Consider the following 26,615-nt stretch of genomic DNA (forward strand, 5'->3'; position numbering starts at 1 on the left):
TAGAGGGGGGGGGGTTAATTTCTCAACCCCTTTGGCTTCGATTAAACGAATTGCGAGAGTCGGACGTTTCGAGTGCGCGAGATCGATCTTGCCGTGACGTTAAAGGGCATAGCTCCTTTCGAGGGTGAGAGCGCGCCTCGCTTAATCCTGCAACAATGGCAAACACGGGGTCGCGCCGTCGTCCTCGGAAAGACCGGTGTCCTCTTCGCCCCCGAAAACCACCCCTCCCCCCCGCATGGCTGTGTCCTAGCTTGATGTAACTACGTGCACACGTGCGTAGACACATACCTACTCTCGTTCTCGCACACGTCGACCATTCGCTCTCATCCCGTCGCGCGCAGCTCGTGCCGAGCCGACGACGGCGGGGTCGTCGTTGCGACGCGGCATCGCGCGATGATCGGATCGGCACTGCTTTCTCCCCCGTTCAGGAAGCGATCGACCGATCTTCCCGTCGTGCTGTTCACATCGGATCGGCGAGATACCACTCACCCACGACCTCGTTCCTCACGCGGCACTTTCGCGGCAACGCGTATCACGCGATCGCGACACGATCTCGGCACACTCGCGCAGACGCGAATTTCCGCTTCCGGCGGCGGCTTTCTTCGTTTCTCACGGAACCCCGTCCCCTCTCTCTCTCTCTCTCTCTCTTTCTTTCTTTCCTCTCGACGCACTTCTTTGTCCTTCGCAACAAGTAGAATTCTCGCACTCGCGGGGGGAGTCGACGATCGATCGGCTCACGATCGGTTCGGCTCTCGACGGATCCACGAGAGCGCGGCCAGTCGAAGGGGTCGAATCGATCGTCTGCGGACCAGCCGAGCTCAATCGGCGAGATCGGCCGTGAGCGGTCTCTTAAATTCTCCGCCGAATCCGCGCGGCTGACTCGGCTTATCGGTCGCGCTGTTGGGGGGGGGGGGCACGTGACTGCAGGTGCACCACGTTACATCAGCGGAACAAAACGGCGCGACGTGGACGATCAAACGGCCAACGCGCTCTGTTCGAGCGTTCGTAACGCTTAATGAGCCGCGATTACGCGCGTCCCCTACATGCCCGTTCGGACAGGCGAAAGCCGGAACTTGAGGCGTCAGATGCACCGGCAATCGAATTATCGCGTCCAATTGTTCGCGGTGGTTCGCTTAATGCCACGCACGTGCCGACACGTTGCCGTCGTCGTCGCCGCCGCCACCGCCGCCGCCACCGCCGCCGCTGCTATTGCTGCTTCTGTTGCGATCGAACAGTCGATTGTCGCCGGGAATCGTCCCTCGCGTCCGGTAGCTTTACTTTCTCGGACTGACACCGCGCCGGATAATTATTACACTTTCAAGCGCCGAATCGAGGGACGTGGGACGCGGAACATACGAGAGAATCGTTCGCGCGCTATTCTCTCTCTCTCTCTCTCTCTGCCTTCTGTTTTGGAAAGGGAAATAAAATGCGCAATATAAAGTTGAAATATAAATGCTGTCGCCGTTATCTGCGCTTCGAGATCACCATTAAACGATATCGCTGCGCCTATTCGTGACGCTCGCAATGTCCGTCCGACCACACAATTGACCTCTCGCCATCGGCGAGAAATTTTAAAACCTGCGCTTTCCCTCTTTCTCTCTCTCTCTCGGCTCGGTGGCTATTTTCCCGCTGTTTGGTCACTTAATTAAATTCTCCGGCGAATATCACGCGTGCACTTTGCCCGCGGACACTCGCCGGCGCGTTATTGACTACGCGTAGCCTCTCGTTCCGAGAAAAGACTGGGGAGAGCTCTCTCTCTCTCTCCCTCTCTCACTCTCTCGCTGTGAAACGCCTTGGTGAAGTATGCGGTTTTGCGTCTCGGCGAGGGATAATTTCCCTGAGATTTCTTCCGGCAGGTGTTAACTCTCTGCGATCGAGCATCGGCATCGATCGCGATGCTCGATCACGACTCGCTCGCGCGCGCGAGTCAGCACGAAGGTGTGCTCCTTCGCGAATCACCGCACAGTCTCGGCATAAACATCGTCGACGTGAAATCGATACGCTCGCACTTAATGGTGACACTCGTTGGGACTAGTTGGTACCTCGCACGCGCCGAATCCTTCGGCCCCGAATTTCTTTAGCGGAGCGCGTTTACGTCATCGTCGCGTGGAAATTCAGCTCAGTCGCAAGCGTCTCTCCGCATCGGTCCTCGTACCGCCCGCTCGGCGTTGAAGCGGCCCTCTCTCTCCGAAACACTCGCGTTTCCAGCGACGATCACTCCGACTTGACCGTGTGACTGCGCGGTGCGTGTCACAGTGTTCCACGTTCGCGCGAACCGTGTTTATCTACCCGCGATGACATCCGCGATCTCTCTCCCTCTCTCTCTCTCCCTGCACAGCGAGCACTCACACTGACATGGCGATCCACGAGACTCTCAGCAGTCACTGCTGCGAACTCCCGCTCCGGTCGCGCGATTCTTGATCCGCGGTCACCGGCGCGATCGATCAAGTGCGCGACGCGATGTCGGCGATCGTACGTGTGCCGGCCGCGCGGAACGACGGTATCCTTCGCGATCGAGCGCGATCGGCGCGATTCGCGACGGCGGGTCACCTACGTGGACGACACGCGCGAGCCTCTACCGCCGCCGTCGTCGTCGAAGTGACATCGTCGCCGAAAGAAAGCCTCGACTGTTTTCGGTGGCTCATCTACGCACTCTCTGCCTGCTCGTCATCATCAACGCAGAGCGGTCTTCGTCGTTCGTCGTTGACACCGACGTTTCGTCAGCAGCACCGTCTCTCCGCACGCTCGCGTCGAGCGCACGCTGCTCGCGAAAACGGCGCGCGTGTCCGGGTCCACGTCACCCTCACCGCCGGGTGCTCGCCCGGTCGGTCGGTCGGGTTCGCGCGCGTGCGAGTCACGCTGGTGAAATTCCAGCCCGGGATATATAGGTTAGAGAACGCCGTCGGAGAAACGCGCACCGCAACGCGGATACTCGGGGGTTGAACGGAGACGGAAAGATTGTGAAAGAGGGTGACAGAGGAGGGTGAGAGGAAGAGAGAGTGATTCGCCGGTTTCTCCTCCTTCGTTGCCCGGGGAGCGGCTATGGCGGCGGCCTGGCTCTCACTGCTGCTTCCCTCGATGCGGGGTGACTCGCGGGGGTTGGTTACGCGAGGGGTGAGAGGGCGCGATTATCTCGCAGCATCCCTAGCGCGCAGGACCAATCCGCACGGAACCGGCGCTTGACGACGGCGGAGGGTGTGTGTGGGCTGGTGGGAGGTCGAGAGAGAGAGAGAGAGAAAGAGGGAATGATAAAAAGGGAAAGAGAAGGTGCACTCGAGGAGAGTGAGAACGCGAGGTTTGATGGGAGAAGCGGCACGAAGAGCGACGTTGAAGAGAGACAATCGCGAGGGTTGAAACGGACGACGCCGGTGGAAGGAGGACAATGGAAGCGTGGGGGGAGGGGGGTTCGTAGAGCAGGAACGGAGAAGCGTCGGTGGTTGAAGCGTGACAGTGGGACTTGTGAAAGTGGCCGCGGGGGAGGGGAGGGGTTGAATTGGTTGAAAAAGGCGAGGCGAAAAAATGCGTGCGGAAGCGAGACGAAGATGATGAGGACGGCGAGGACGACGAGGAGGTGGCTGACAGACGAAGAGAGTAGAAGAGTCGTCCGTTGAAATGAGGCGAAACGAGTCGAGGAGTTTCTCAGAGCGAGACAGACTGTGGTGGTCTAGTGGAGAGGATGAGAGACGAGAGACGAAAGAGGGAAAAACGCGCCGATCAAACGGAGACGGGTAGAAATAGCGCGCGAACGCGGAGTCGACGAGAGCCGTAGATCGAACGGAGAGAGGAGGAGAGAGTATTTTCCCTCGGAAGATGTAGCTCGCCGCGAAGATCCGCGCGAGTGGAAGAAAGTTGATCGGGAGGATGGAGGTGTACACGGGGTGCACCTCGCGGGATCTAAGCAGAAAATGATAACTCGCGCGTCGAAAAGACTACGACGGTGCGGAGAAAGAGAGAGAGAGAGAAGCGACGCGACGGAACGTAAAGCAAACATGAGAGCGAGACGAGTACCGAGCCGGAGTGAAGGACCGAAACGGCCGGTAAGTTCGGTTTGTTATTCCGCAAGAAGCTAACCGAGACGACCGAAGAAACGCTCAACTACAGCGACTGTACTGTAGCGTATAGCGTAAGAAAAACGCGGCTAGATGGGAGTCGAAAGAGCTGACGTACTGCGATACGACGACTGCGCGTATTGTGCTCTCGGCGGCCTAAAAAATTCCGGGGAGGAAAACGAAGAACCTCCACCTTTACCGACCCCTGCGCAATCTCTACGCGCGGCCCGGTCGGTGAAAGTACACGCGCGCGAGAACCTTCCGAATTGAGGGATGGTCTTCGATAAGGAAGAATGCTGCGGCATATTTCTTTTTTTATCGGATAATTCTATCGTCCGGCGCTTTGCGCTCGCGCGTCCGAAATTGTCGATACGATCGAACAAAGAAGAAGAAGAAGAAGAAATGAAGTCTGGTAGGTCTGCGCGGTGTTCCCATTCGCCGTGCGCGTTTAGCGTCCATGAAAAACACACACACGCACACAATCATTCCGTTCTCCGAATTTATCGCGCGGTTATTTCTAGAAACAGACTCGAGTCTGATGGATCCGATTGGCCCAGAGGGTTAAGGGTCGTAAAATATGTATGAACGTTTGTCACCGAAGTCCTTTGCGCGAGCCCCAACACGGAGACGATAGAATCTCGAGGACGACAAAGTGGTCGCTCCTCTCTCACTTCCTCCTTTCCCGCCGCCCCTCCCCTCTCTGCCCGGTAGATCATTTACACACCGCGTATCAGTTAAATACGCCTTCATAGTCGGCTCTAAGCGCCCCGATATACGCGTAAGCCCGTGATACACGGGGGTTGTGCCATGTCCAGACCCAGAGCGCATCGGGATATCGTTGTCCGCGTCGACACGGCGAGGTGGATCAGAGATAGCGAAGGGATCGAGCTGTTCCCGATCAGGAGTATCCGCGGCTAAGACGCGCGCGATGATGCATCGTTGGCCGAGAGTTGTATCACACCTGAATCGACTTATAAAATATTCATGAAGAAAGTTTTATCGGTGGAATCGCGCGGGAGAGAAGCCGACTCGAGTATGAAAGTGTCGTTAGGGACGTTCACCTGTCTCTTGCCTCTTCTTACGTTTCGCTCCTTCTTCTTTCGATCCTCTCTTCTTTCTGTCCATCTTCTTCTTCAGGTCTTGCGTTACGCGCGCCGCTTCGATCTTGCCATCTCTACTTATTATATCTGGATGTATATTTATACGTATTTTTTTCTTTTTTAAATCTCTCGTCAAAGTGTACTTTTTCCTTGAGAAGAAAATCTCAAGATAGGGAGCGCTTTTACATCACGGTGAATTGAAAGTGAAGGGAGCTCTCGCAAACTATAGGTTATCGGTATATCGATAGGAATAAGCAGAAGCGAATATCTGTAAACCCTTTCCTTATTAAATTTACAAATTAAAGTCTCGTTTGAATATATTAAATCGAAGTATAAGTGAAGTGCCAAACACGGTTATTGTAGTGCTATAATGAATAAAATAAATACTATTATTAACCGTCAGTAAGTTTGATAATAATTAAACAATATTCCAAATGTTTCGGTCACCTTAAATCCTCTTCAGTAGATCCGTATATTATATGTCAAGATACAATTATTTATAGAAAAATTGTCACCACAATTTTCACAAAGTTAGCGAATAAGACAACGATCGAGACTCACAACAACGATCTTCAGATCAGATATTACATCAAGATTTCCGATTTAAATCTCCTTTCCTCATAGAAAATTTAAATTTTGTTACGAGTTGAAGAGTCCGGCAATTACCGAGGTATTTTCATGGCTTTCTTTCTCGCGCAAGAGAGTATGAATTTGCGTTTCCGCCGAAATGAGAAAAGGCGTGCAGGCAAAAAGCGCTATTAACATTCGCAGAATTGCGGCATAATTCGTCGCGCGAGGCACTCTTAATAACGAAGCGCAAAATGAGATTGGGATTGAGTGAAATTAAAGCAAGATAAATGCAGCCACACGCGCGCTCGTACACGCACTTGTAAGTTCATTTCGAAACATAAATAAAACGACCTCTCTCTTTCTCTCTTTCTCGGCGTGGCATTTCTCAGGCAAGACAATGTTATTGTTAGCGCCGGGTGACGGTGGAAGCAATTATCTCTCGACATTCTCGCGATTTCACGAGTCGGGAAACTCCCGCCGTTCGGGCGTGCACCAATTCTCCGAGATGCATCGGTCGTGTGCACGAATGCGCGACGAGCATGAAAAACAATTGGCGGATTCGAACGCGGTGTTTACCGATCTGGAGAAAGGAGCGAGAAGCGCCGCCGCCACTCTACTGCAACACGGGTACTGTAGCGCGCGTTTATCGCGTGTCAGACCGCGCGGTGCAGCTGGATCTTTTATCGCCGGTGCCGTTTAAATAAATAACGAATTAATATAATGCGTGCATGTCGACGCAAAGATTTTATCGTAATGCGCATACATTATGTTTCACACGCTTTATGTTAATCCAAGTATTAAGAGGAATATCGGGGAGGGAGGGGGATTTACATTGAATAAAATAAATTAAATCCGTATTACACTAAATTAAGTTTAAATACAATTTAGACACACGCGAATTGAAATCAAGTGCCCGGATCGATCGGCCGATCGCGCCTCGACAGCGCCCGGACGGATACAAGCTCGGAAGTCCGCGAGTTCCCGTGTCGTAATTTGCAATACAAAGGCTGCCTCACCGTCTTTTGCGTGCGGATATACGTAACACTACACCGTGCTAAGAATTCCTCGCCGACAAACACACACATACACAATGCCGACATCCCGACACATCGTCACCATCATCAACACACTGATCTTCACACGCGAACGACACCTATCTCCGAGTCCTCCCGTCTTCGTTCGCGGGCGATCCATTAAGTGCGATGGTAATTAACGAGCGACCGGCGAGCTTGTCTCCGATTCGCTCTCCGGCGACTAACCTGCCGATCGATTAATCATACACTGTCTCAATTATACCTGCGCCACGCGGTATCGTCTAGGGTGGATTCATTTTTCAGAGAGCGGAACGCGAAGAGAGAGAGAGAGAGAGAAGAAAAAGAGAAAGAGAAAAAAGAGAGAGCCGGATCCATCGATCGTTCCCCATCGAGCATTGCACTCTCGCAATTAGGGAGCACTCGTTAAGTACACAGAGACGACGGCGGACGGAACGAAAGCGTGGAAAGAGCTCACGGATGCTTGGGGTTTATGCCCACGTACCGTCCACTCCTAACGTTCGATTTGCGCTGCTCGTTTTTCAGTACGTGAATTGAGATTGCGATTGCGCCGCACCCGGAAAGAGGGAGAGAGAGATCCCTAGCGGTGATTGATGCCACGCGGTAGCTTTATCTCGGTTTTAAGTATGCACATGTAACATTTTAACCGTACCGTTGACGATCGATCGACGGACATTGCGCGCGGCCGCGCGCGTGTATCGCTCGTAACGCCGCGTTACCTTCGCCGTTCGCAGCGATGCGTTGTAGTTAAATCCGCTTTATTGTTTTTTTTTTATATTAATTTAACGAATTTCCGGTAACGCTAACAATAACGTATTTACGTGTTTCACGTTTAGCCCCTTCGAAAAATTCGCCTCCCCCTCCCCGTCCGTTGTTTTATCCGACGGGACGCGCGGTCTCTAAATAATTTGGCGTTTCACAGAAATAGTCTGCATATTGCATCGCATGGACGAGCGGCGCTCTATGTAATGCCTGTCCGATGTAAATTCGCAACGACAACTGCTACTGGTAAGCGCGTTCGATGCGGCGTTACGATAATTTCATAAAACATTAGTACGCCCGAATCGCGCGCTCATTATCGCGCAGGTTTGAATAAATCACGAGGTTAGGTTTCGCGAATTAAGCCGATAGTGCGCGGTACGTAAAACTGCCGTTGTCGTTTTCGCGCGAGCCGCGACGTGACGCGCGATGCTCAGCGTTAATTACTCGGCACCTTGGACGACTTCCGATTTGCTCTCCTCGTGCGACGCTCCGGCCGGTATTGTGCGCTTCTCCGTTCGTTCGTTCACTCGACGAAGTGTTTCAAACGCGGGGAAAGCTTCTTTCCCGGAGGCTACCCATTACGGGGAGTTACAAGTAGTTAGAAGCAGTTCCCATTGTAACCGGCGCATCAATAATCTCCGGTAAAGACTCGACCACCGAGAGACAACCACCTCTCGCTGTTCTAAGAATACCGTCCCTCTTCCGAAGAGGTATGCGTGCTCTTGATTAAAGCCCGCCCCTCTCCCGTTGTTTTCCTTCCAACAGCCATTGTAAACAATACCTTACAAACAGCCCAGTCCCGCGCGTCCTAGATATATATGTATGTATGTATTGAAAGAATCGATATAGCTGATCGTGCGGTATCGGCTTCACAAGAGTGGGAGGGGGGACGATCGAGCGGCCGCTCGGCAGACCAAAAAGACGGGGGAGCGCGGGATAACCAAGTCTCGTACAGCTGGTTCAACTTGATTTTACGAGAAGTCGTTCTTATGCTTCCGTCTCCCGTCCTCGCGTTCGGAAAATTTGTTTTCCTTTTGTTCCGCGCGCAAAGAACTTTTATACACATGTATATAGTTACTGCACGTTTATTATTAGTTATAATCAGCTTTAGTTTTTAGACCGTCGGAAATTTTTAGGCAGGTTGAGCGACAGTAGTTTCACATTGTATAAGCTATTGATCCATTAAGACACATGATAGTTAAATATTCCTCTCCCTCCCTCCCTCCCTCTCTCTCTCTCTCTCTATATATATATATAAAAGCTTATAATATATATTATTTTTTGTTTCCTGTCGGTTATGTAGCCTACTGAGTTTTTCGTTTGTTCATTTATTGTAAATCGCAGATCCATCACACAAGTAATACTTTTATTTGATTCTTCTTTTCTGTTTAACCAATACACTGAATTGCTAGAGCTGCTTTATCGTTCTTGTACGCTGTAAGCTCAAGAGGTGTTTGCCACAGAACGCAAATATAATCTTCCTCTCACTCTTTCTCTCTCCCTCCCTCTCTCGCCGGCGCATGGAATGTTCCGAAATTTGCTCAGAGATTAAGGGTGATTTTATTCCGCCGCTATACTACTGAACTGAAAACGATAAGTATTCTCGGATCGCGAGTGCCCTCGAAGATCGACGGTCGTTTCATGGGCTCTCCTGCATACTCGGAATCGCGCAATAAACGTGAAGGTGTGTCGAGGCGTTCGCACACACAAATGGAAATCAACCTAGCGTAACGTCTCGGCGCCGCCAATTCGTTTGATTCATCGTGGCACGATCAGCGCCGATCATGAGTAATGGGTGATAAAGGTGGCGCGTACGGATGAATTAAAAAAATTCCACATCGTCAGTGGGGGGAGCGTCGAGTACGTCGTCTGGGATGGAAACCACTTCGGCGAGTTCGCCGTGGTTAGATTTAGACGAAACGCGCAAAAAGATGCACGTTTTTCTCCCGTTTCCTCGCGCGTACCGTGGTTTCTCCCTTTCCCCTCCCCCGAGTGCCTGACTGAATAAATTTGTCACATCGGCTGTCGGAGCACGGAATGCGATTTCGAAAATCTCGCCGCACGGAAAATTCGTATTCGCATCTTATTTGTTGAGCTCTTCGGAATGTTCGAAGATCCCGCGAACTCTCAAATCACGCGACTCGCGGTCGCGCTTAAATTCAATCGAGCCAGAAAACACATCTTCCCATCCTTTCTCGTTTCATCGAATTCTAAAAGTGTTATTCCACAGTGGAGGTATTCGAATCCACTTTCGTCCGTTAAAAAATCACAGAGCTATCGGCCGGTCCGCGAGAGAGAGAGAGAGAGAGAGGCATGGATTAAACATCCGCGTATTTTTATGTTTACCCATTAACGGTATCGCGGTATACGTGACGTGAAAAAGCGATCTACCATTTTTTCCTAGTGGCGGAAAACATGCGTGATTAAAACGCACACACGTACATGCACACACGACACAGCTGTTAAGCCGCCTCAGACCGGCACATTAGAAAGGGAAGTGGTGTGCAAACGATGTCCGTAATTTTCCATGTTGTTCCATCGTGTCTTATCAGCGATCGCGTATCGCTTCAGTTTTGGTATTTAATAACATCAGCCCTCCTCCTCCCACCTTCGTCGCGTTGGTTGCCCCCCTTCCCCATTACTCCCGTTTTCTCATTCTTTCTCGCCGCGTACACCGCAACGCGCTGTTTGTTCTCTCTCTCTCTCCCCTTTCTGTTCTTCTCCATTTGCAAACCGCTTCTCGCGAAACGAGTATTTATTCTGTGCGCTAGTGATGGGTGCAATACGCTCGCGTATTAATCGATATTTATGAATAAGGCATTCAACTCTCGCTCCGACGGTGATGAGACCAATATAGAAGTCCCCATGGACACGGTGGTTGATAGCGGCTCAAAGCCGCTATCTCGGTGCTTTCCCTCTCGCCCATTATACAAGGTGACGTTCACGCCCGCGCGCACGCATCGATTGCGCCCGCAAGTCGATTAATTTGCTCGCAGAGAGTGATTAGCTTCATCTAACCTCACCCCTTTTCTCTCCTCTCTCTCTCTTTCTCACGCTACTTTTCTCTTTCATATATTTGGATTACTCTCGTAGCATCGAGAAAGTTCACACGATTGAAGATACGCTTGTGAGAACGCTTCACTCTCACTTCTTTAAAGATGAGAAGATGCAGGTAGTTGGTGCACGGTATGATCAACAGCGTTCGTTTACTCGCTTTTAATTTCAGGAAGTAGGTGAGCAGCTACTTACCGTGGAGATAACTCGAATTTTGATATCTAATAATATTCCCGTCGAGTAGTATACTCGGTAAGCGATGTTTGCACTTTCTCGTTCTTCTTCATTACGAAATTCCCTCGAGATTCGTAGTGATAATCGAGTCGATGTTATGAACGTACCGAGCAGTAAGAACATGAATTTATGCTCCAGCGAGCGTGCATATTTTATGCATATATTATGCATATTATTCTAGTCATCAAATACGTATATATCATATGATATACGTCTTCAAGACCAATTAGTTGTACCACGGCATCGTACGTTCAAAGCTGCTCTCTCGTTTTATGCATGCAAAATATTATAATACGTTATCATAGCGAAGATTCGTTCGGCTTCCTCCTTAGCTACGTTTCGTTTAGCAGCATCGGGATAAATAGTATCGTGTGATCGTTTGTAAATGAGAAAACTTCGCTTCTTTTTCATATTTGAGGGAAGGGGGACTAAGTAATAATAGCAGCTGTAAAACAGATGCTGCGTCATTTGGTCATGCATCACCCTCATATATGGTTCACATTACAGTCGTCGGATTGTCAATTAGTTCGATCTATGTTGAGCAAAATGAAACAAATATTGTTATTATTATTATTTTCTCAACGATCTTTCTTTCCTTTCCGCGTAATTAATTATCGTGCATTTATTAGATCTCTTTCTCTCGTCACTAGATCACTTACTCTCGATCGCAGCCTGTTAACGAGCTCGAGGGTGCACGTCGTGTTTTACGAGCGAATTTTCGACAACGAAACTTGATATTCCGGAATACGGCATATAATCAGCACCTTTCTGCCGTTAATAACCGGCAATTCGCCGCACAGTTTTGTTACTCGCGGCGCAGACCCGCCGCAACAACTCCCAAACGTTGCCTTAATTGGAACTTTGCGGAAGATCTTCTTCCGACGGACGAATTGATCCAGGTGGATTTTCCTAGGACGAATGACGCAATTCCCAACTGAATCTCGTCCCGAACGGACAAAAAGAGTTGGTCCGCGCGGTGGTCGTCGCGCGGTACGCGAGAAAAAGCGACAGACATGAATCGCAAAAGGGGAGTGGATTACCGCGAACCGCATGGCTCGACTATACTCGACCTCTTTAAACTTCGACGACGTCTGTGTTGATCCAGAGAAGAATTTCCTCGAGTATATTCGCGCGGGCAATTATCACTATTGAGAGTCCGCTCTCTCTCTCTCTCTCTCTGTGAAATCCGCGAAAGAGAAACGCGAATGAGAAATGTCGGGTGAAAGACGGAGTCGCGAAGTCAGAGCGAAGCGCGAATAACGAGACAGCAATATCTCTCACAGCGCTCACGAGAATAGAAAAAAAGAAGGAAGAGGGGGAGAAGGAGATAAAGAAGAAGAAGGGGAGGAACACCGACAATGATATTTTTCTGAATTAAACCATCCCGCCGCGAAGAGACAACGGTTTCTCCGCGGAGAAAGGCGTTTGTACGTTTCGTAAATGTTTTACCGCGGGAGATGAAGGGCGTTGATGGGACCGGCGGTTTGGCAAACATTCGTGAGAGATTAAATCTTCGACCGAAGAAAAAGAGAGCCTTTATAGTACGGTGGTCAATATTTTATGGCTAAATAATCCCTCGCTTCCCCCCTTCCCCCCCAGGTCGAGTGTCAATATTCATTCAAACCGGCGAACCTCGCCGTTTTCGCCTGTTGCAGCGGCCGCTAATTAGAATGCACACACCTGTGGTTGTTCGGGGCGAAGAGGAAAGTCGCGCACCGTCGGATGTACGACTTCTTTAAACTGCTTTCGCGCGCGATGCATTTTCCTAACGCGCCGGGAAGAGGACGTTTCATCACGACGCGTGCAACGCGCCGTCGTCGTTACTTCCGTAGAATTTTTTCCCTCTCTGTAAATTGCATCGACCCCGGCGAAAGTAACGACGACGGGGCAGAATCCATGGCCTGGAAGAGGCTAACGGACGCGACACGGCGGGATTGAATCGAACGAGAAACGGAAAGACAAGCGGATCCGAAGTTACGAGAGACAAGGGCGGAAGATGGAGACTCGGAGACAAAGAGGCGCGACGGATGAAGGAGAAACGCGGAGAAAGCAGCTCGGCCAGCTGAGAGTAGAGGGAGGAGGGAAAACAGATGTAGATAAGGGGATGTAGGCAGAAACACGTCGATATCCGTTCAGCCGGCCTCCGTCGTGACAAATCTCTCATGGGGTGACAGCTCCCACTTCCTTCTCGCATGCTGATTAAACCGGAGAAATTCCGGGTTGATCAATCCTGTCCCCGGCGACGGGTATCGACGAGATTCGGCGCGGCCAGACGACGATCGTTCCGCGCGAACAATAGTTGCTTAAACTCGCACTTGTTGACAATGTTGTTGTTGTTGTAGCGACGGTCGTTGTTGCGAGAATTTTCATCGCCGGCAGAGAAGGAGGTCAGGAGGATGGGTTGGGAGACACCCTCTAATTTCACGCTCCGCTGATAACGTTGCGAAACGCCGGAAGCTGGCGCCTCGACGTACGTACGTAGAGCGTGTCGAAGAGCGCGCGGCTCTCGCTTTGAAAAGCGGTCTTCGAGGCGAACCCGACCGCGAGCCAAGTGTTGCGGTGCGCGTCAATTAGTTTTGCTGCGACGTATGTTTTAGGCAGGACGGATTTCAAACGGCCGGTGGACGGTCGATTTTCTCCGTTATCGCGGGATAGATTTTTCGCGATCCGCGCCACACCACAACCGGGAGACTTTATTTCACCATATATCACACGGCAGTCGCGAGTGCTCATCGCCGCGAATGCAGCGTGCTTATTTTCGTAATTAAAAGTAATCTGTGCATAAGTAGTCCGCGTCTCTGCGCTTGAGCGAGAACGGAAAGCGAGGGATTTAAAGAGAGGGAAGATTACGGAAGCTGCTCCTCTTCTTTCATAAAAATCAAGAGAATTGTTCCCGTAAGTATACCGTTCTGCTTCCAGTAACGAACGATATCGCGGTAACAATGAAATATTCTTACTTAAGGGAGACGGAACAGCAAGAAAGAGAGAGAGAGAGAGAGAGAGAGAGGGAAAGAGAGAAAAAGAGCAGTCATAAATAATTTCTTGAAGCTCGAACGATCGTGGCGCGTTCGGATTTTCCGCATCGATAGAAGAATTCACTCGAAGACTCTCTCTCTCTCTCTCTCTCACTTCGTATCGTCAGTGGAACCGCAAAGTCGGAATTCAAATTTACCGCGATCACGCCGCTCATCCGGTCGGATTAAAGAAGAACTCTCGTTCGCGCTTTATACGGCCGCGATTCCGCCGGCGATCTTTCATGATTAAAACCCCGGCTCTGGGAGTGAAAATATTGATTCGATATATCCCGGAAACATCGTAAGCTTCTTCCCGCGCTCAGAAGCTACTCCGTGTACTCGAGGCGGGGAGACGGGGGCGAGCGATATTCTTGAAAATTTTATCAGTCCCCGGAGAAGGAAAGCACGCGATCCTAAAACGGAAGGAACGATCGCGCCTTTTCCTCCCCGCCGTCAATTTCGAGGCTCGAAGTTCACGCCGCTAACACCTAAGCCAAACACGACACGTGGGCGAGTTTTCGCCGCGAAACGGCAGCTCCGCCGTAATTATCCGCTCGTGTATCCGTTCCACGGTGAGTTTCCACGCGTATTCGCGCCCAGGTTGCCGCACAACGCTCTCGTTAACGGCGCGATTAATCCTTGTCGCTTAAACGTTCCTCGTGATTCCCCCCCCCCCCCNCCCCCCTCTACGGGGCGACTCGCCCCGCGCGATGCGGAATGCGGCTCGATGCGTTGTTAAAACTTTTTCGACGAGACCGAGACTCCCCGAGGAAACTGAAAAAGAACCCGCGCGTGTCGTCTCGTTCATTATTAATTTCTCATCTTCCTTCGGGGTGTAGTACGTTACTTGGCCTTGCAGCCCCGTGGGATCGCGCGTACCAATAAAGATTGTAGTCCCCATCGGGCTCTATGTCACCTACCTACCTACCTCCGAGCTGGAAGGGGAGGGGGATCGTTCCTTTAAAATTTTTATCATCGTATCGGCAGAGACACCCGCCGTCGTGCGCCTCGGTTGAAAATTTCATTTGGCAACGACCGGCGGTTTGACGCGGCTTGTTGCACGTCTGTTGACGCCCTGAGGGTAAGCCCGGAAACCGTCGAAGGAAGGATACGTCATGTGGATTCGACGTTATCGCGACAAATCTTCCGTGTGCCGCGACCGACGGTATTCTCTCCCTCATCCGCAGCGATTGAAAATTTCATTGCGACACGGTTGTACATTGTACAATTGTACGTTGCCGAGGAGAGCACGGACAGTCGTGTTCTGCAGAAGATTCGGGAATTCATTATGGACGGAGGACGAGACGCTCTTCCTACGTTCTAACGCAATTCCGCGGAATCAGGCCCGATCTCCTTCGAGCTTGCGAAAATACGCGGAGTGGCGAGTGGGTTCCTCCGTATTTTCCGATTAAATTGGAAGATCCATCTCTCTCTCTCTCTCTCTCTCTTTCTCTCGACATTTATTGTTACCGACATCGGACCTCGAAATATCTCGAGAAAGAGAGAGAGAGAGAGAGAGATATTTCGATATAGATATTGGACGATTTACGACCACCGTTAACCGTCTACGTTGCACAAAGGATCTCCGGCGATTCGTAGCGTTCGATCTCGAAGAAGAAGGCGGCGGTATAAGGGATTTCTTAAATAGAAGTTGTAAAAGTTGCGAATAGATCGACGTTCTTCCGACAGCTTGCTGACTATCCAATTACTTCATCGCGAGAGGAAACGGAAGGAAGTCGTGCCGCCAAAAGACAAGAATTCCATCAGCTTACATTCTCGCTTGCGATATAACGGAATCCCCTTCAAGTGGCACACGATGAGAGAGAGAGAGAGAGAGAGAAGGGAGGATGATGCGCAAGGCCGGATTGATTTTCATGGGGATGCTCGCGCGCGGCCGAGGTAAACACGGGGAAAAAATTGCGAAGGAGAGTCCACGCAAGTGGCTATCACGTTTCGCTTATTAACCCGTAAACAGTAAATTGCCGCCGGACGCCATATGTTTATTGGCCGTTTCGAGCCATTTTTACGGGCTTCTAATTCGCTCGTTCTCGCGTTTATACGTTATCATCGAGCCTAACAGCGAGAAAATAGCGACGCCGTCCCTCTCCTTTCTCCGTCGATCGAGGCGCGTTCCTTAAGTGGGCGGATTGCCGAAGGGTTCGCCCCGGGAACGGCGTACATCCGTACGTTTCGCTTCCCGACGTGACGGCGACCGTAAACGGCGCGAGTTTGCGAGGCAGTGCGCGAGTAATTCATTTCCAAGTGAGTTCCGCGCGTCGCTCATCCGTCGCGTCTTAGAACATGATTAATCGCGAATCGCGCGATAGAACGTCCGTTTCGATAGCCGTACGAGGCGCGAGATCGCGACGTACGAGGGAGAAAGAGGGGGGAGGGAGAGGAAGGGAAGGAGAACGAGGCGTTGAATAAGTCAAGGCTCCATTACAGGCCGAACTGCGAGATCACAATATCCCTTTGCGTAGTATGCGCTGTCTCACAACCCACCTCCGCTTTCTCACCGGCCCGTAAGAAGAATGACGACCGGTAATCTCGTAGAGATAAACGGCTGGAATGGTAATCAGATAAGCGTTTCTCGCGTGCCACCAACTCCCTGCTCGACGACCCGCCCGGATAAAGCTCGGATAAAGCTATTCGGAAGTCTCGCTCTCATCCGTACGAATCCTTGTGGAGGATCCGATCTTCCCCCGGCACGAGGAGCCGAGAGGACTTCTCGCCTCGAGGTCGGCCGAGGGCTACGGATAAGGCAAACGCGTAGGGTCACTAAATATGCGATTACGCTCTTAATTATCGCCCCCCTCCCCTCCGAGTCAGACTTTTTTTCTCTCTCTCTCTCTCTCTCACTTTCTTCTCCGTCTAGCTGCAGAGGAAAATTTTGCGCCGGTCCGCGCCACTAAGAGAAAGAGCCACCGACGAAGCCCCTATTCCCAATGGCACAAAGACTTCCGCTTTGCGGCTAGTACGGTCGGGGGGTAAGTAAAAGTTTCGTTTAATCCAATCGAGTTAGATGCTGCCGGCGATGGTACTCTCGACGGAGTTACCTTCCACGGAACGTTTTATTCTGCTGATTAATGAATTACGGGGCGCGCTTCTGGCAACGGGGATGATGTTCTCATAATTTTCGCGCGGAGTTAACTACACTATCCCTATCTCCATCTCTCCTGCTCGATTCACTTCGCTTCGCCAGGCAGTTCGGACGGTTGTTTTTCATTCCGTTGTGAGAGAACAGACGGAGATAGATCGGCTCCTTCGGCTTCGCTTTGGAAACTTCTCCGCGGGATTTTCTCAGCAATATCCGCGCGAGTCCGACCTACGTACGATCGCAATCCGCCTCGGCCGCGAGGCAACTTGATTCGATTAACGATTCGCGGACGCCAACAGCGAGTATGCTGTAATACCGCGTCGAACTGTTCCCGTGCTTTATGAATTTACATAAAGCAACCGAAACGGAGAGAGGAAAATTGGGCGACAACTTTATAAAATATCTACCTCTCCCATTGACAAATTTAACGATGACCGTTTGTACAATTCGATGTATTACATGATTATTAATTTCACGTAAAATTAAATAGCAAGGGACGCCGCGCCATTATAACGAAATATTGGTAAAATGTCGAGTGTAAAAAGTGTGATGCAATTTACACGGATTGTCGAGCGATAATGACGCTTAACGAGCGATTATCACCACGAGAGGATTTCCTGTATATTATTATTATAAACATCGATTGCGATTGATAAATTGAATTTTGTTCCTTCGTTCATCCGTGAGCGCCTCTACGTCGAATGAGCCCGGGTCAGGGTCAACGCGACTCTATGTTCACGATCTTATCGATAGATTGAAAGTGTTCTCACGAGGACGATTGATTTTCTATGTCCTAGCGGATCGACAGGATCACCCACCTGCCGTCCGTTCGTCCGTTCGTTCCTCGAGCGATTTGAATTGCAAATATGGTCACGATAATGGAATAAATGTTATTCGGTCGAAAGCCCGATTAATCTAAAAGTTCGTGAGTGCGCGCCGTGGTCGTGTCCGGATTGTTCGCCGCAAACTCATTTGCCGCCCTGTAAATAGACTCTGTACAACACAGCGAAGTGTAAACTTGGCCTCTCGCGCTTAGATCGATAGCGCGATCTTGACGCAATTCCTCAACGAGTCGCTCACGAAGAACTCAATCCGGGAAACTTGAAAATACTCGTCTCCTCGTTTCTCCGGAGTATAAACGCTCTTCGCGCTGCTCTTACGCGCGAATTTCTTACGAGCAACTTCTCATCTTCGCGATACATTCGATTCGAGACACGCGACTCGCAGCTCCCGAGATATAGCCGTGCTACGGCGTCCCCGTCGAGAGGACGATTACGACGTCGCGTCGCGAGACGCGCGGAGTTCATAAGCCGCGCTGTACCGCGCTTATACGCCGTCGTTGTTCCACCGCTCGAACGAGGGAGCCGCGATAAGAATATAACCGGGCTTTGCTTAATTCAAAATCCCGGCCTTCCGCCCGGCTGATCCGTGCGTTACGTCGCGCGAATTTTATATATTTTCCCTTCCCCCTCGTCACTCAGAACGACGCAATATGCGCGTGACGTCGTTCTTCTACCGAAGTCTAGGGAATATTCAACGAATATAAGTAAGGGAAGCGCTCGAAAGTGCGGCGTAAGAAGGTCGCGCGACGAGATGCGAATGGAAACGAGGGCACTGTGACATTAAAGCGTAATGCGCTGTAATTTTTATGACTTGTGACATATAAGTCGGGAAGCGAGAGAGAGGGGAATCTTTTCTAAGAGAGAGACATCAATCTTTTAGGTGACGTATGTGTATTTAAAGATATCCAGAAGGACGTTATAGCGCGAGATTATTCAATAATCCTGTAATACTCGCGTTTTCCTTTGATTAAATGATGAATGCACACGTGCAGAACGTTAGAGAATTATTAGTGAAGACCAGGCTGATGGAGCTCGCAAAGGCGAACGAGGAATCTTGACAAACCTGACTACTTGACCGCGCAAACTAATCATTTTTTTTTTGTTCACATTCAGATTCTCATTTTGCAAATTGAATTTCTCGATATCGTCATAAAAAGGTCGCAACACTTTTCTTCGATGAATTTCGCATCTCGTATTCAAAAGGAAAATGTATCCTCCCGAGAATTACTGAGAAACAAGTTCACTTATTAGACGCGGGATGCGTTTTGAAATTTGTAAAAAAATATTGTGTTGCAACTTTTTTGTGTTGTAACCGACCACATGTAAATACAATTACGTACGCATACCGTAGAAGAACTGAAGGCTCACGGGGGGTTCAATATATACGTGTCCGTGATTTTCGAATGTCTTCCTTCTGTATGATTTCGCAAAGCAACTTTGATCAACTCTTCTCCCCTCCCTCCTCTCCCCAAAGATGTCAGAAGCAGGATAAAACTCTCGTTGTCGTATCTTTTAATTAATACAAATTAACAACCACTTACATTTTTAAAACTTGCGCGATAAAAACATCATTCGCGCACGACATTTTCCCTCCTCGCGGTGCCCTCGTTTCCCCTCCCGTTGGAAAGCCGAGATTCGATATCTTTAATCGGAAACGCTCTTGGAACGACTAATCGTGAGCGCGCGGGGTTTATTTCGGGATTGATTTCAAGCCGAATTAGGCCGCGAGGCGATCGCTTTTCGCTCGAATAGTGGATCGCTCGACCGCGATTCGGCATTCGGCGCATTGAAACGCGACTTTGCGACCACCGTTGGCACCGTTGAGATAGGAGGGGACGCGGTATGTATCACACGTAGCGGAACGAACAGCTGTTACCGCCGGTTGACCACGAGAGCCACGACTCGCCTGTCTAACGTAAACGACTTTTCTACTAGGTGCCACGGCTGACGCAATTCGACTCGCTCCACTCGGCCGGCCGTAGACGTTCTTTTTCCACTGCCGCGTTAGCTCCGAGCTCAGCGTCCTCCCGTTAACGTCCGCGCCATGAAAGGGCGGAGGAGAGTTAATAGAGTATCTGCGCCTTTTTCCAACTCTGTTTCAACATATTTTAGCGCTTAATATGCCGAGAACGGCGTATTTGTGCAGAAATAATGAAATATATTATCTGAATTTCTTTCACAATGGAAAAGGGCCCCGTAATTCATCGTAATGCATAACGAGCGAAATTATAAATTACACGGAGAAAATATTGTAGTGAGGAATCAAAATTATATTTCCCTCTACGTAATATTTTTACGTAAAGTTGGACAGTACTGAAATATTGTAACGTAAATTGCTGAATGAAAATATAACGAAGTAGACAAGGTATATAGACGTCAGTAAAAGTTACACTGTAAAAATTATGCGGTCGGTAAAGTAACCTTCAAATTACGATTAATATGTTTTTAGTACTTATATTGTAATATCTGCCTCATACTTTTCGCAACAGATTCTTATAATATTTACTAAGGCAGAGCATTATAATATAACGATATCGTTGTAAAGTATCATTCATCTTTTTAATAATTTTAATATTATACAGCGTATTTCATAATAGGCGATGCAAGTAGGAAGAAAACGAATATATATGCAGAGACAAATAGAAAATATATAATAAAATGATTTTAGTATAGTCCAACTTTACGCTAAAATTGTGCTGTATTTATTGCTACAATATTTTCTTCGTACACGAAACGCATGGTGTTTTCAGTTGAATTTATTATCGCGCGATTTTCGCCGACGCCGGTCGCACAAACGATAATTAATAGCGTACATATTGATAGAAGGCGGAGAAATATCGCCGCAACATTGAATATAAAAGCGTCATTTATTATAACGCGTTACAACAGTAATTGTATGAACAGCGAAATGTGCCTCGGCTTCGTTTGCGTTTAGCGTTTGGGTTTACCTTATTACCGCTGTTTCAATGCCGGTCCTTAAACGCTTTTTTTCTTTAATTAATCCGACGAAGAATAAATTAGCGGACGCAGATGAGTGTGAAAGGCAACAAGTGCCAAGTAATTTACAGCCACGCTCAACGTCGCATCGACGCACTCGGAGAGAGAGAGAGAGAGAGAGAGAGAGGAAGTGCTGTAAATAAATATCTCTCGGCGCGCGTTCTACACGGGCGTCTCGAAATTAACGCCGGCGCGCCGATTTTCTACAAGGGAATTAAAAATTAATTAAAATCTTAATTAAAGCAGCGTGCGCGTTGTTTCATCGCTCATGGATGACACGTCGTGGCGCACTCGCGCTTCCGCGCGCGCGCTATCGATGTTTTTAACAAGAAAACTTGCCGGAGGCATTTTCGTCGGAATTTCGAACGCTCCACGGAGACATTATTATTTTACGAAAATACCGTCACGATGCGTCGCCGTATACGCGTATTATGATATCGGGAGACAATTACCGTGCGAGCTGTGTTGAGAATTTAATTCTTGATAATGCGACGGGAAGTAAGAGAGAAGGAGAGGGAGGAGAGGCGAGGCCGGCCGGTCATTCACGAGCGGAACGCGATCCAGTGCAGGCGTCTGGAATTAATGGCGCACCGCCGATTCTCGTTGACGCTTAAGCAGGATCGGCTGGAAGTGTGCGGTCCGATTTTAACCCGCAACCCCGTGCCGATAAATGCCTCGGCAAACTTCATTAAAGTCAGGTCGCTGCCTTTGCACCTCGGCGCAGCTCGGTGGCTTCGTTGCAACGCCAAAGGGGAATGTTGTGTCGTTGGGACGTTAATTGGACGAAAATCAGCGGCGATTCTAATTATCGCCGTATTCACTCGTCAGTCGCTGTGAGAGCGCGCTGTTGTTGTTGTCGTTGTTCCTCCGGCAGAAGTCGGTCGCCGGTTTGAATCGCCCCCGCCTTGCAACGATTTCGCCGCCTACATTGTGCTCGCGACGTCATTAGCCGCTAGTTAAAAGCCGCGCGCGTTACGCGAGATTGCGTCGAGGGGAACGCAAAGCGGCAGCAAAGCCCGCTGCTAATTAACGTCCGGCCGCGGAAAAATCGACGAAACGGTGCTCGCGGTTTCTTGCCGCCGGCGTCTCGCCCGGCAAGCTCCCTTCTCTGATATTCATTCTCGGCGAGATTCTCGTCTCGGAAATTTGCGAGACGGATGAATCGATCGCGGTGATTAAGATGTCGCGCCGTCGCCGCTCGTCGTGAAGTGCCGCGATTACCGCCGCTCTTTTCCACCCCGTGGATTTTCCGTGGATTTTCCAAATGAGATTTTTATCCGCGCGACGGCGTTACTTCCCCCGCTTTCCGATCTTCAGTGCCGAGGGGAGGTTTGCCGTTGAATGGTCGACTCGAGTGAAAGTTATATCGAGGCTAAAATTGGATCGGAGAAAGGAGCGGGGAAATAAGACCGTTCGTGATCCTCGAGCTCGCCTCGTCAAGACGCGTTTAATTGCAGCCGCTCGTACCGACGACGGCTCGACGCATCCTTGTCGGCGTAAAATTTATATATCCGCGATCGATCGAGGGTGATTCATAGGTCCGGGGACGACGACGACGACGGTAGTCGGGAAACGGCTTTGCCAAACGCCAGGGTAATTGGAAACCGATGCGTATTTAGTTAATATTACATGAAACGTGTAACATGGCGCGATATGACGCATACAACCTCTGCGGTATAACATTTTCGTGACAATTGGTATCGTGTGCCGAATCAATAAATCAAACCGCGCTGGCGTGTTCCGCTCTCCAAACGCATCGCGAGCATTAATTGAAACGTCAATTTACATCCATACGCGTTTGTAAATAAGAGCGCATAATTGAGTCGCAACGCGACGTAAACGCGATTCCCCAATTCATCGGGAAACGCACCGTCGGAGCTCTCCCGCGATAGCACACGCGCGTGAAGGAATAATGGTTCTCGGTGGGACTTAACATCGTACGCTTCTTTCAGTTGATTTGAATTGAGAAATTGAGGAAAATTAATGCGTTATCACGGAGAGGGAAGAGAGAGACAAAAACGCAATCGGAGAGAGAGAAAGCGGAGAAGAAGGACAGGGAGAAACGGAAAACTGGTTGAAAACAGGCGGAGAAACGCGAAGAAGGGAAGGAGAGGAACACGGTGGCCGAGGATGGACGAGAGGGATGGAAAATAAGGTGAAGTGGCGAGAAACGCGCGCGAACGGAAGAAAGAGAGAGAGAGAGAGAGAATCGAGATCGCGCGCGGTGAATGAGCGAGAATTGAAGGCCGCAGCTTCCATTCCAGCTGTGGCCTTCAAGAACCCCAACCCCTGTGAAAATCAATGTGAGCCGCTGTGGTCTCGCTACTAACCTTTCTGATAACGTGCTCTCCTTCTCACCCTCCCGCCCCCCACCGTAGACCTAAAAATACGTGTACGCGTCGACGTGGACGTGTGCAGTTCCTCCGGACGGTCTTGCGTGTAGAACGAGCGAGAGATTCGCGCGTGTCGCCCAATTAATTACATCGCAACGAGACACGCACGAAACGTACTATACAGCCCCCCCTCCCCCCCTTTCCAGCTTCTCGAAGCGGGCTGGCAGATAACCGACGATAACGAAAGTTACCTGGTAAACGAGGAGCCGGTGAATGTGTTTTAACCGATTTAAGTTGCATCTTTTCGCGATTTTCAGCTGATGCGAAACAGCAATTCCGAATAGTAATCGTGGTGCTTGGAACACATTCGAACGGAACGTGCATCTGAGAATCTCGGAATTTCGCGTGCTCCACCCCCTCGATCTTCCCCGTGAGATCTAAGCTCTCTTCGCGCTTCGACGTTCCCTTCGAGAGGCGACACCCGAGTGGGACGATACCCGGTGCTTCGGAATCGGCACTTGGAGTAATAATACTCAAGTAGTCCTCGATCGACTCAAAGCGTCTGCGAAAGGCGCAACGCTTAACGTCCCGGGGGTGTAAATTAGCCGGCGTTTAAGAAGTTGCGCCTCGCGAATTTCGCCAATCGCCTCGTACTATTTTATCGCTCACGATCAGTACAACCGGGGGCGCGTCGTAGCGCGTTGACGATGCTGCACATTCAAAAAAATAAAAGAGGAGGTGTTTCACACGCGCATTACGTAAACGTAATGCAATTAACGGCGGAAACGGAGGGCAAACGTTCACTCGCGAATTGCTCGCTCGCAGCAGCTCTATCCCGAAGTTTCCACGTTTCACGATACAACGAGGCGCACAGGCAATCTGCAACATTAGCAGGAGTAACGATGGTGCAAATTGGCCGAATCGTATGTGTTCATTATCTGGCCGCCGATTATGCAGAGTTACCGCGCTTTGCGGTACCTGCGTACACGCAATTGCGATCTGTCGTACTTTGCTAATATGATCGTATAATTGACGGATCGAATGTAGTTAATTATCACGAGCCTCCGCCAGACACCGTTGTGTGTGTGTGTGTGTCTTCGTTGGTAATTAGTTAATTACGATATCATGCGCATCAGCAAATCGACGGCAGCGCGCGAGCCGAAATTAAAAGCAGCCGAAACCGAACCTAACAGCCGCGATTCAAATGTTACACCGAGTCATTGTTTTAACGACACGCATTATAACACTCGTTAATCTAACCCTCCCCCTCGATGTCCCGCGCGAGCTCGGTTTTTTCGTCGGTTAGCGCGAGTTTGCATCCCGCCGCGTCGATTATATTCGCGCGAGGGAGCCAATAAAAAAAAAAAAATAAAAAATCGAGAAAAACGAGCGGATTCCTCTCTTCCGACCGTGTTGATCAACGCGTTGACACGACACCGGTGTCTCTACAATCCGAAACGCGGCGAATCGCGCAGTTTCCAACGTCCGTTGCCTTTTTTGTCGAAGAACACGTCAAACAGCCGCGCATAATATAGCGCAACTTCCTCGTAATCCCGATCTAACGAAGCGGTAACTCCTTTTTGCAACGGTCGAACACGTCGGTGGGGAGACGGAATAAAAAAAATTGAGAGAGAGAATACCCCCCCCCCCCCCCCNNCCCCCCCCACGAAAAGAGGAAAAAGTAACAGGCAGAAATATGACACGTTGATATTTTCCGGTGAGTTGACAGTCGTAACGGGACACGTTCGGGAATACGCACGATCAGCGTATGTGCGAGAGCCCAGAGCAACGCGCCGGATTGTTTACTCGCTCGTAAATTCGCTTCGTTGCATATTTGCGTCCACGCACGCAGGCAAGCGGCACGCGCGCGTCCCGTAAATGAAACGCTCCCGCTCGCCTTTTCAGCGCGTTCTGACGAAATAAAAAAAAAAAAATAGGGAGAAAGAGAAAAAAGCCACCCCTGCTCCGCATCCTCCTCCGCCGTTAACGCCGGGGCGTACATTTCCGCGCCTGCCGCGTTGCAAACGTTTTCATTCTCCTTGCCGAAAAAAAAAAGGAAAAGAAAAGGAAGAAAAAAAAACAGGAAGGAAAGCGACGATGACGCCTCGTCGTCCGTGACCCCCAACAGCAATGCGGGGCATTTTAATCAGCGAGCGTAACTCCCGTTATTCATGGGAGGTCCCGCGAATTTATTTTATATCGTGCGAAGGCGCGCGCGCGCGCGTCCGCGTTAATTAAGGGGGCCGTCGAGAAGTCGCGAGCTGCGAGCAGCTCGGAGAAAATTAGTAATAATATACAGCGCCGTTCGGCGAAATGAGAACACACGTGGGTCGTCGAGAAGCTCGTGTGTATACGTGTATATATGTGCGTCTCGATGTTTCGCGATTAGAGTAGTGTGTGCGGTCCGTTTGAACACAAAGTACGCTGCCAAAGTCGCGCATCGAGTGAACAAAGTGTGTGTTTAATCAAATAAATAAGCGTGCGCGCGGCCGTGTACTTTTTGGAACGAAATTCTCCCATCGATTTCCGTAGCATGAAGTTTCAAATTAATAACAAATACGAAGTTTTAAATTAAGTTTCTCCGCAGCGGGAGTTGCACAGGCTTATTGTTTAGTAATGATTCTGGCGAGCACGAAGGGAACTCCGGAGGGAATTTTAATTTGAAACTTCGCATTTCGAGCGTTTATCCAGTCCCGTGTCCGATAAAAGTGCACGCGATGATTTTCGCGGCGCGCTTTTCCGTAAAAGCCGCAAGTTGATTAACTATTATGTGCGCATTCCGAGCCCTTTCCTTCATATGAGTTGTTAAAACTGCATTTGAAAACAAGCGTTATTATCACTGAAATTCTGCCTGTCCTCATACGTGCATAACCACCATAAAAAAGATTTTGTTTCTCTAGCGACTATGTATCTACTTTCCTAATTATTATACGCTACATATAATATATCAGCATAAAGTAACTAAAATGTTTTGTAGAAAATGTGAGTTAGACGAAGTGTTTCATTCATCTTAAAGGCTAAATGTTCCTTTCGAGCTTTATATCCAAATTTCATTCTTTCTGTAATTTCCATCTAAATTACCATTTTACCAGCTTTCCAAAATTACCGGGTAATTTATCGTAATTTACCAAGCAAGTTACCGTCAGATTAGGTCATTTCCATCCCTAGTTGAGAGAAAGTCGCGGCCGGATATGCGACCGAGCCGCCGACAGCGCCTTCATTTTTAACGCGGCGTAACACCGATCGTGAAATTACGCCGAAATCGCGATCTGCTGCCTCCTGTCGGATCCACCTGCTCCGAAGGACCGTTTTCATCGAGTGTTCTTAAACTCCTGTTTGGCGGCGCAATCAGAAGTTAAGATCAAGATCGGGGAGAAACGGGAAGTAGGAGGCGAGTATACTCGGTGCGGGCGAAGACGGCCGATAGGAGCGAGATCTCCAACTTGTAATTTGTATCGGAGAAACAGAAAGGTGCGAGGTGCATCCGCCGTTAACCGTGTTTGTTGTTCCC

The 26,615-nt window shown here is 49.7% G+C and overlaps 1 protein-coding gene and 1 long non-coding RNA gene across 2 annotated transcripts in view; one reads left to right on the top strand and one right to left on the bottom strand.

Moving 5' to 3' along the window:
- LOC106744685 overlaps positions 1-897 on the bottom strand; it is a 178,081-nt gene extending 177,184 nt beyond the window's left edge. The window contains exon 1 of the mRNA XM_014619639.1: positions 289-897. The gene's annotated coding sequence lies outside the window, so the exon portion shown is untranslated. The remainder of the gene's footprint in view (positions 1-288) is intronic.
- The window catches only part of LOC106744686, a 116,462-nt gene that overhangs the window by 75,882 nt on the left and 13,965 nt on the right, over positions 1-26,615 (top strand). The gene's annotated exons all lie outside the window — the stretch shown is intronic.

Source organism: Dinoponera quadriceps, unplaced genomic scaffold, assembly GCF_001313825.1.
Source record: "Dinoponera quadriceps isolate SergipeBrazil2010 unplaced genomic scaffold, ASM131382v1 scaffold1352, whole genome shotgun sequence".
Classification (NCBI taxonomy): domain Eukaryota; kingdom Metazoa; phylum Arthropoda; class Insecta; order Hymenoptera; family Formicidae; genus Dinoponera; species Dinoponera quadriceps.